The 11,261-nt window shown below is 32.4% G+C and overlaps 1 protein-coding gene across 8 annotated transcripts in view; it reads right to left on the minus strand.

The window, feature by feature from the left end:
- Positions 1 to 11,261, minus strand: part of LOC145261064 (hydroxysteroid 11-beta-dehydrogenase 1-like protein) — a 321,599-nt gene that overhangs the window by 197,337 nt on the left and 113,001 nt on the right. Inside the window, exon 2 of one of the 8 annotated variants that reach the window (XM_080119227.1) lies at positions 7,765 to 7,840. The exons of 6 other annotated variants lie outside the window; for them this stretch is intronic. The gene's annotated coding sequence lies outside the window, so the exon portion shown is untranslated. Of the gene's footprint in view, positions 1 to 7,748; positions 7,841 to 11,261 lie in introns of all 8 variants that reach the window. One more of the 8 variants, XM_080119228.1, reaches the window with a different exon arrangement.

Raw genomic sequence — 11,261 nt, forward strand, 5'->3', positions numbered from 1 at the left:
TATATATATACATACATACATACATACATACATACATATATAGTAGTAAGTTATGAAAATATATATCGCAATTAATTATGACGAATTCTCACGAGAATGAAACGCGGAATATTCTGTGTAGCTTAATTGCCATATATATTTTCATAACTTACTACCTAGCTCTACCTATGTATTGAATACTGTCGAAGTAAATACTGAAAATTGAAAGTTGTATCTTTTCGAACTCAGGAAGGTTTCTGTCAAAACTCGGGAATTTGGACAGAATTTAGAGCGGAACTCTTTTATTTACTTCACAGGGGTTCTTTCTAGTCATGGTTGATGGAACAAGAGCACATTGCCTTCGTGAAGTAAATAAAAGGTCCGCTTGAAATTCCGTCCAAATTCCCGAGTTCAACAGATACATTCTCGAGTTCGTCAAGATACACTTCAAGAAGGCCGGAGGTTACATCGGCCAAAACGTTGTGAAAATCACACTCAAGATGAGAACAGTAGTCTGATGTATCCAAATAATCCGAATAACCAATCTTCATCTCAAAAATTCAGAAACATCAAAAATATTTCATTTTAATTGTTAGATATTAGTAGGGCAATGCCAGATAATGTGCTGGTGGACAGTTATTATGATTATTCAAGTCCAAAAGTTTTGTCAGCTAAAATATGTTTTAGAATAATCAAAATATTGAAAATAAATATTTATTTACATTGATTTAGGAATGTTAACTTAAAAATGTCATCATAACTATTTAGTTGACAATTTAAAAATAATGACATGTAAAAATATCAGGTGGTTATGTTAGTGACGTATAATAATGACGTCATTTAGAGGGGGTGATGGTCTTTTGAGATACGTTAAAATTAGTAAGTGTTTTGATATTGGCCGAGCAATGCCGAAACGTGTACTAGTCGACGATTATTATGATTATTCAAGCCAAAAAATTTGGCAGCTAAAATATGTTTAAGAATAATCCAAATATTTAAAATAAATATTTATTTACATTTAATAGTTACCAGGAATGTTATCTTAAAATGTTATCATAATAATTTAGTTGACAAGTTAGAAATAATGACATGTAAAAACATCAGGTGAGTATCTCAGTGACGTATACTGATGACGTCATTTAAAAGAGTAAATGGTCTTTTTGAGATACGTAGAAATTAATTGAGTCAGTCCGAGTCGAGAGAGAGAGAGAGAGAGAGAGAGAGAGAGAGAGAGAGAGAGAGAGACGGTCTTTAGATCGTGACAGCTTCAAGCAGAGGGGATCAGAAATGGCGATAGTCAGAATCAGCGTTGCAACTTTCTAAAAAGGGGTGGGGGGTACGCTGGAACATAAAGTTGCCGAAAATAAAACCCTAGGCTCTGTCATTCCTTGGGGAGAATCCCCATTGCAGCTTTTTGTCAAACAAGACCAAATGTACCTAGTTATAATGCTTCCCTACGAGACAGAGTTAGACACCAGGGTCGTTTTTTAACGTGGAGAAAAGGTACAAAAATAAAAAATTGTCTCGGTCGCGAAGGACTGCTCCTTCACCGAAAGAGAACAAAAAATGGAAGTGCAGCATCTGAAGAACAGATTCTACACTTTGAGATATTAAATCCTTTATTCATGTTAAAAATACATAGAAAATCAACAATGAACAAAAAACTTAGGCTCATGGCCAACTCAAAAGGAGGGGATTGTGGGTGTCGTTGGTCATCCTTGTCACTACAGAACTAAACAAAATCAAAAGTTCTCCCAGCTAGTATCTTTCACCATAATACCGCATTCACCCTTTCATGCTGGGGGACATCCTACTTAACTCCCAATTTTTAAAATATTTTTTATTGACTACACTTTGATCTTGACCAAAAGGCCAAAATACCAAATGTAGACCATATATGCTTCTGATTAGCCAAATATTGAAAGCCCCAAATAAGTGTTATTCGTCATTTTTGTTGTAAAAGTATTTATGTATATTCTTGTTCCGTTGTGAACTGTAATTAAATGACCATACACACACAACGAGCTCTAAATTAGACGATCACCACACTAGACAGTCATAGACGAACACACGTATATATACATACTCGTCATATAGATGACTTTGACACGTATACATAAATGTATATACACTCTGTATACACACATTCATTAAAAGAACATTTCATACCACTAGACGATATATATATATATATATATATATATATATATATACATATATATATATATATATATATATATATATATATATATATATATATATATAGTCATCCACATACAGTACTGTTTTGCTGTTTCACAGCTCATCAGTGCAGCTAGACAGGCAACTACCTCAAGCCAGGATTGAAACCCGACCGTCTGTACGACCGTCAAGGCTCTTAACCACTACGCTATCGGCGGCTGCTGAGTGAGTCGTGAGTCGTGAGTTTAACGATGTTTTGACATCGTCTGAAATACCTAAGCTCGATTTGTTTACACAAAGAGCATCGTTTTATACGCTAATGGTAATTCGTGTATCACTTCTCAATATGCTCAACTCAAGACGAGGAGCATTATATATATATATATATATATACATATATATATATGTGTGTGTGTGTGTGTGTGTGTGTGTGTGTGTGTGTGTGTGTGTGTGTATGTGTGTGCATAGATCATCGTATAACGATTAGATCGTATAACGATTTAGTCTGACTGAAGTACAGAACATTTAAAAATTAAAATGTTTGAATTCAACTTTATTTCACGCGGTTAATGGTAGCCGAATGTTAATCGAGCCAGAAATGGCTCCTGTTGCTGAGTTCGAATCTGTCAACTGGCGTTAATCGTGACATCCTGCACTGAAGATTCTCGAAAGGATTAAACACTAGTGTCTGTAGGTATTTAATTATCATAGTAAAAAAATTATATATATATATATATATATATATATATATATATATATATATATATATATATATATATATATACATACATATATGTATATATATATATATATATATATATATATACATACATATATGTATATATAAGTGATGGGATGATTCTAATTTTTCCCCCGATTCCGGTACAATTACCAATTTCGTACTAAATTCCCGATTCCGAATTTTTATAAATCTCTAACTATTTAACTGTAAATAAGAAGAACATTGGAGAAGGGAAAATGAGATTAGGATAAGCCGAGACTCGAACCTTGTAAGCAAGGTTCAGAAATAGAATGTTAGAAATCAGCATGTTAAAAAGGCCTATTGTTAAATTCTAATAATAAATAGTTAGATATTGTTTATATTGTAAAAAGAATTGATTGTTCATTTTTTTACCAAAATTAAAAATGTCAGCTAAAAAGAATGAACGATACAAATTAAAAATGTACTGTTAAAAAAAGGTTAGGTTTAAAATAGATTAGTTGAGGATTCTTTTTTGTCAAAGTGTGTTTGGAAAACGTGTGCTTATCCACGTGAGTTGGTCACGTTTTGGAACCACATTTCTGACGTCATAGCAAAAAGTGGATTCTCAATATAGGAGCTAGAGTTAACGCAGCAGTTGAGGCAGAACAATTGAGTCTGATAGTCAGCAGAGATCGTCAGGGTCAGTCAGTTGGCAGTCAGTGGTCAGCTGCCCCTTTGGAAGCGAAGGGTAGAAAGATTAAACTATGTAGAACAAATATGAATTCCTGACGTCATCATCATTCGACCAGTCCAATGAAATAAAGAATCACCATCGATTTTTGTAACTGTTGTCTTTGTGTCGTCATTCCACAAATCAAAACGTAACGTTTTAATCATTTCATTATGAACATTGCGTAACCCTTCCGCCTCCTCTCTATATTTGTTACAAGAAATATAAGAACTGTACATCTATCACCCTATCACCCTCAGTATATATATAAAGTCCCAAGCATCTCAGAACAGAACTGTATATGTGTAAATGTCTTCTCTGTCTCTCCCTCATCAGCATCGTCTTTCGTGTATTATATGGCCCAATATGAATCTCCCGTCATTTCTCTTTTAATATGCACCCCTATGCAACAGTTTGAAATCAATAAATATTCATATCTTATTATTACTACCATTTCTCAGGATGCTTCCTGGTCCTCAGTTAGCATTGCAACAATGTTCGTGGCCGCTTTAGGATCGTCTAGAATTTTTAAACTTCTCCACGCATCAGCAGAGAGACTTTCACCCGTCTCTGAAATTAAAGTAAGGGATTTTAAAACAAAATTAAACGACCCTACCAACAGCTATGCAAGTAGACCAATATCTCATTCAGAGTTTAAACGGAGAAAAGAACATTCTGCAATCATTAAAACTCTACGAGAAAATAAATCTGGAGACCGTTTTTGTAGAACACATCAGGTTGGTCCTCCATCCACGACGTGACTTCAGAAATCAAGGCTGCATCATATGGGAAACGCTTTCATTTCAAAAACAACTTCATGGTTGGGAAGAGGTGAAAGTCAGAGGGTGCAAGATCAGGAGAGTAGGGAGGGTGGGGCAGATTTCATAACCACAGGCCCGTGCTTCTGATCTGCGACATAAACCGTTAGTCATTACTAGGTTCAGGGGGTTGTAGTACTTAATCATGATTATGTCGGCAAAATGTCTATCATACCGAATGACACGGAGAAATTTGAAAAATTGAGCCCAGTCGCAACTCATGATCGTACGACCTCTTTAGAAACCAAATTCCAAAAGAAATTAGTTAAGTGGGTTAAAAGTGGTGCACTTCCGTCTAGCATAGCTAAAGAGGTTAGCCCCTCAGGCTCGATCCGTCCTAGGATATGTGGGTTACCTAAAATTAAAAAAGTAGGTATTTTTTAAGGGTCATTTCATCTATGGTAGGGTCATCACAGCATGAAGTTACAAAATGGATCTTAAATATTTTCCAACCTGTATTAAAATATTATAGTTAATACTGTTTGAAAGATTCATTTTATTTTTGCCATGTTTGCTAATAAATATATGTGTTCTATTGACATTAACAATCTGTTTACTTGCGTCCGGATTTTAGAGACTATACATATCTGTACAGTTCTTTTATATCGTAGCCAGAGATCGTCTCCTCCCATTTCTGAAAGCATATTTGTTGAATTGATGAAATTTGCCATTACATCTGTTGAATTCAGTTTCAACAATGTAATGTATCGGCAAATAGAAGGTGTGTCTATGGGCTCAGTCCTGGAGGCGATAATGGCGAATATTTTTGTGTGTTTCTATGAAGAGCAATTACTCTCTGGACTCATGAAACCCTTAGTCTATTTTCGCTATGTGAACAACACATTTTGTCTCTTCAATAACCAAACAGAGGCAAATAATTTACTCTCCCTACATAATAAGGTGCATCCCGCATTAAATGTTCAATGAATAATCTTAAGATTATTCATTGAACATTTGAATAGTCAAGTAGCTGCCTGATGATATCTGTTGTTTGATTGAAACAAGTGGCTGTTTGTAGCAGAGGGATGTGAGCATGTTTATATAACAATAAACAAGTATTATCAGCTCTTTTTATTGAGCACTATCTAACAACCTCGTTAAATTCACTAGTCACTTACTTTTGAATAAAAAACCCCGAGTATATATATATATATATATATATATATATATATATATATATATATATATATATATATATATATGGAGAGAGAGAGAGTGAGAGAGACATATATATACCTATATACATATATATACATATAAATATATATGAATAAAAGATCAATTCGAAAAATATATTAATGTTTATATCTTTTCTGTATTTATTTCCTATGTGTTGACGTGTAGGAATACAAAAAGTCTTTTGAATAAAACAAGAGTTTTTCTTTCAAAAGCACAATTTTCCACCGATCCTTCGATCTTCCATATATATATATATATATATATATATATATATATATATATATATATAACTTAATGTGTAAGAGGAAAAGAGAAAGATCAATTCCACAAAAGGAGACTTATCCGGATAATGCCAAGCTCAACAATAATTATTGGAGTTTATACAATAGGACAACAAAAGTATGAAATAAAGACACAAAACTATATATTGGTAGATATAGAATTGATCATTTATTTAATAATGGAATACAAACAGAATTTTGGGGATAGAAGGGACTTTATGCCAGGGCATTTCGAAGCCTAATGCTTCTCATCAGAAGAGTAGAGAAGGTGCTAGGTAGCATGGGGCTAAACCCCAAATATAAAGTTTCGCATGGGTTCGAGTGCCTTATACATTGTGTCATGTCTGTAGGCCAAAAGCTGGGAGAGGGGTTTGTAGGCAAAATTTTTTGAACAAATATATATACGCATACATAAATATATATAGAAATAGGTTTGTGTTTGCTATAACCTTTCGCAAGTAGAAATCATTTAGAATATCTGCATGAATATAATTACACGTAATAGTTTACTAAAGATGATCATCCCATGAGAAAAAAAAAACTAATAGGAAATTAATTAAAATGAATTAATATGCAAATTAGCTACGTCTTTTGCAGATTAATGCAATTCCACGAACCATATATAACAAAGTTGTACTTTTTTAAAATAAATAAAAAAGGGGTTTTAATAAGAATATCAATACACAAAAACGTTTAATTGATAGTGCATGTATATATATATATATATATATATATATATATATATATATATATATATATTATATATATATATTATATATATATACATATATATATATATATATATATATACGCACACGAACACATACACATATATATATATACATATATATACTCACACGAACACACACACACACACACACACACACACACATATATATAAGATTAGTTTACATTTTGGAAAAGGAAATCCAGGCAGAGTGCTCAATTAAAAGAAAAATCCGAAAAATAAGAGCGTATTTATATTTTGTATTTTGTGTACAGAAAGTTGTTAGATGAGATAAGTCATTGGTACCGTCGGTTTCAAGCCCGATAATTAGGGCCGTTTTAGATATGCATATCAAGCTGTCTTCAGCCCAATACTCATCTGAGTAATGAGCATTGGCTGAAGAGAGCTTGATATGGATATCTAAAACGGTCATAATTATCGGGCTTTAAACCGACGGCACCAATTTGGAAAAGGAGTTAAATATAAACCGAGGGTACCAGTTTGGAAAAAAAGGAGTTAAAAATAAAAAAAACTATACAAAATACTGTTAGAAACTCGCTCAATATATGTTACCATGACATAGACTGACATATATTCAGTGGTTTTTAACAGTATTTTCTCTAGCTTTTTTTTATTTTTAATTCCTTTTCCCAAACTTACCATGTCAAAGAGAGAGTCTGGAGCCATTTTTAATTTTCCAATACATCGGTAAACACTGTATGTTTTCGATTTGAATAAATATGTTACATTGAATAAAAACACTAAAAAATTATCCAGTTAGGTAGAAAAGTAACTTATCTTGCCTTTGATAACATTTATTTGTTATATATTTGTTTTTTTTTTTGTTTTTTTGACAACTTTTTCGAATCTATGTGTACAGTAATACAAACATAAAATCACAAATTCACGGGCAACAATAAAAATGAGAAAGCAAAAAAATCAGAAAATAAAATAAATAATAAAAAGTAATAAAAACAACAGAAAGTACAAAATATCAGAAAATTAGTAAAAAAAAAAAAAAAGTATAGAAAATTGCACAAAATCAGAAAATACGCTATTTATTAACCCTAATGGCTAGAATATCACAAAAATATTTTTTTAAAAATCATGAAATATTAAAAAAAAAAATAAATAAAAAACGGTACTTAACCGTGCTGAAATAATACCGTTATTATTTAGAAAGCCATTCTTAATATGAGAGAGGCGACAGGCGTGTGCTTTGTAACTATTCTGTATTTTCACCTAAAAATTAATACAAAAAAGATACCGTAAAACATTAATTTAACTTGAAAATACTATTTTAAAGATAGCGCGGTTTAATAAGTGCATATGCACCAAAATATTGAAAAAAACAAAAAACCAGATATATAATAAAAATAAAGAATGTCACATAACATCCAAATAAATGAACAGAAATTAAAAAATAATAATATTCAGAAATCCATAAGCAATAAAAATTAGAAAGTTGCAATAATAATAATAATAATAATAATAATAATAATAATAATAATAATAATAATAATAATAATAATAATAATAATAATAATAATAATAATAATAATAATAATAATAATAATAATAATAATAATAATAATAATAATAATAATAATAATAATAATAATAATAATAATAATAATAATAATAATAATAATAATAATAATAATAATAATAATAATAATAATAATAATAATAATAATAATAATAATAATAATAATAATAATAATAATAATAATAATAATAATAATAATAATAATAATAATAATAATAATAATAATAATAATAATAATAATAATAATAATAATAATAATAATAATAATAATAATAATAATAATAATAATAATAATAATAATAATAATAATAATAATAATAATAATAATAATAATAATAATAATAATAATAATAATAATAATAATAATAATAATAATAATAATAATAATAATAATAATAATAATAATAATAATAATAATAATAATAATAATAATAATAATAATAATAATAATAATAATAATAATAATAATAATAATAATAATAATAAGATGATGATGATGATGATCATGATCATGATGATGAAGAAGAAGAAGAAGAAGAAGAAGAAGAAGAAAAAAAAATCAAAATAGTACCGATAATAGTAGGAGCACTAGGAACAATTCCGAAAAACTTCGAAAAAAGAATGTCAGAAATTGGAATCAGAGGAATAACTGCAAAAGTACAACGACTAACAATAATGAAAACTACTGAAATATTAAAGTTGGTTGGTTGGTTGGTTGGTTGTTTTTGTTTTACGGCATATCAACCCTTTTCGGGTTATTTAATGCCGAATCCAAAGATTTTGAAGAAAATTTTTGTTTAATAGAATATATTTGTTGTTTTCACGTCGGTTTCTATTTAACCCATAGTTGGGACCCTAACAGGTACTACCACTCCGGGTCAGAGTGGACCTGGGAGCAATGGTAATTAAAGGGTGGCTCCACACTCCCCAAAGCCCACAAGCTGGGGCCCTCACCACTGGATATAGTTTAAGGTCATATCCAGGACCCCTATTGAGGGACTTTTACCCTCTGCAGGGGGGGGGGGGAAGTCGATGTATTCTAATGCCCCACCGAGAGGGCCGAAATATTAAGGAAAACCTTGGAACGCTGAGAACAAGAAGACAACATAACGAATAAGCGTTACAGGGAATGAAGAACACCGAAGCTGCATATCTACAAGTTCTACACCCCCATCATGCATCCCCCCCCCCCATTGTTTCATCACTGCTCCTCCCAATAAAAAAGTGACACCAAAGAACTGAGACGGGTTAAGAAGGATGGAAAGACCGAGGAGAGGGAGGCTTAGTGACACTCAAATTCCAGTATAAACCAATGCCCACTGCTGGCGAGAAATCAATGGTAAGCGGCTGTTGCGACGATGCAAATTCCTTTGCAAATGCTATCGAAGGAGGTGGAGAGAACTGGACGTCTGAGGAGATTTGTAGTCACTCAACCTCCAGAGAATACCACAGGTTTCCAATCAGATCGTTTGTTGACTTGTTTGAAAGCTCCATGTGAGCCATTAATAATTGAAAATAAAAATAAATAAAAGGGGTCAATTTTTACGACGTGCCCTAGCGTATTATAAGCACCCCACCCCACAACATCCCCGTGTAAAGAACGGCTTTCGAGGTTGGCGGGTGTTTATTCTGAAAGCCGTTCTTAACATGGGGAGGCTGAATAGCTTAATAGGTAATAAAAAATATGATAAAGTAAAATAATAATAATAATAATAATAATAATAATAATAATAATAATAATAATAAACACAAACAATAAAAATATTGAGAAAGTCACAAAATAGCCAAAAATTAGAAAGTCGAAAATAAAATCAGAAAATAAAAAGTCACGTGCATTATTTTGCAGTACTAACCTTCGTTAAAACGGCATTTCTTTAGACCTGGTCATTTTGACAACTAATGTCAACAGATCCTATCCACACAATACAAGTAATCCCAACTTGGACGGTCCTCTTCAATCTCGCCTCCCCCCATGAGATTCACTCACATCTCAACTCGCATGTCATCTAATTAACCCTTTTCCTCGGATGGCTTTTGGCCTTAATAAGCAAATAACAGCTAAATAAAATCTCGAAATATGAATTATAATTATTGCCTTTTGCCATAAAATGGTTTCATCTGTTTCGGAAGATAAGAAGGTTATTTAGTACAAAGTGGGGGGGGGGGGAGGGCTGCGGAAACGGGGCCAGAGTTGAGGAGTGAGGATAGATGATGAAGAAAAACTAACTTTTTTTTATTTTGGTGAAAAGAGAGATGGGGGGGGGTCCCTTCGTCTGGCCTCATTCACGCTATTTATTTTAGTTATCAGTTCGCAACCCCCGCCTTTGCTCGCATAAACCCGCCGCCCCCCTTCCCCGACGTGATTTTTGCCCGAGAGTTGCTATTGTTTCCTGACCAGGTCACACTTCACCCACAAATGCCTTTCCATCCTAGTTGGTGATCAGGCACACCTATCTCCCCTGTCCTCGTAGATGTCTATATCACCCAAGTGATAACTCTGTGCAAGTACTATGGCCCCTTCCATGTCCTTCTTCGTTGTCTCCTTGTCTCTACCAGATTTAAATAGCCTTCTTAGAGTCTCAAATGATGGATCGCGATCGAGGACGAAAGGGGGGTGGGTGCAGAAGTCAGTTTGGTGGTATCGGTCACCTGACGCGACAATACCACAGTCTAGTTTATACAGTCATTGCGAGATAATAATTATTCGGTTGGTGCAAAAATAATGTCGTTTTTTGACGTTCAACTACATATATATACGATTACGATTACTTTCTTGGCCTTCGGGACAAGATCAAAGTGTAGTATCTGTTCTTCAGATGCTGCATTGCTGCACTTCTATTTCTTGTTCTCTTTCGGTGGAGAAGAAATCCTTCACGACTAAGACAATTTTTATTTTTGTACCTTTTCTCCACGTTAAAAAAACGACCCTGGTGTCTAACTCTGTCCCGTGGGGAGGCATAGTAAATAGGTACATATATATACGTACATTATATATATATATATATATATATATATATATATATATATATATATATATATATATATATATATATACACTTGTGCCCGATATTATTCATACCCCTCGGATCTTTGAGATTTCTATAAGAATATTGC

This window comes from Euprymna scolopes, chromosome 37 (assembly GCF_053919585.1).
Source record: "Euprymna scolopes isolate OS-2025 chromosome 37, ASM5391958v1, whole genome shotgun sequence".
NCBI classification, from domain to species: Eukaryota; Metazoa; Mollusca; class Cephalopoda; order Sepiida; family Sepiolidae; genus Euprymna; species Euprymna scolopes.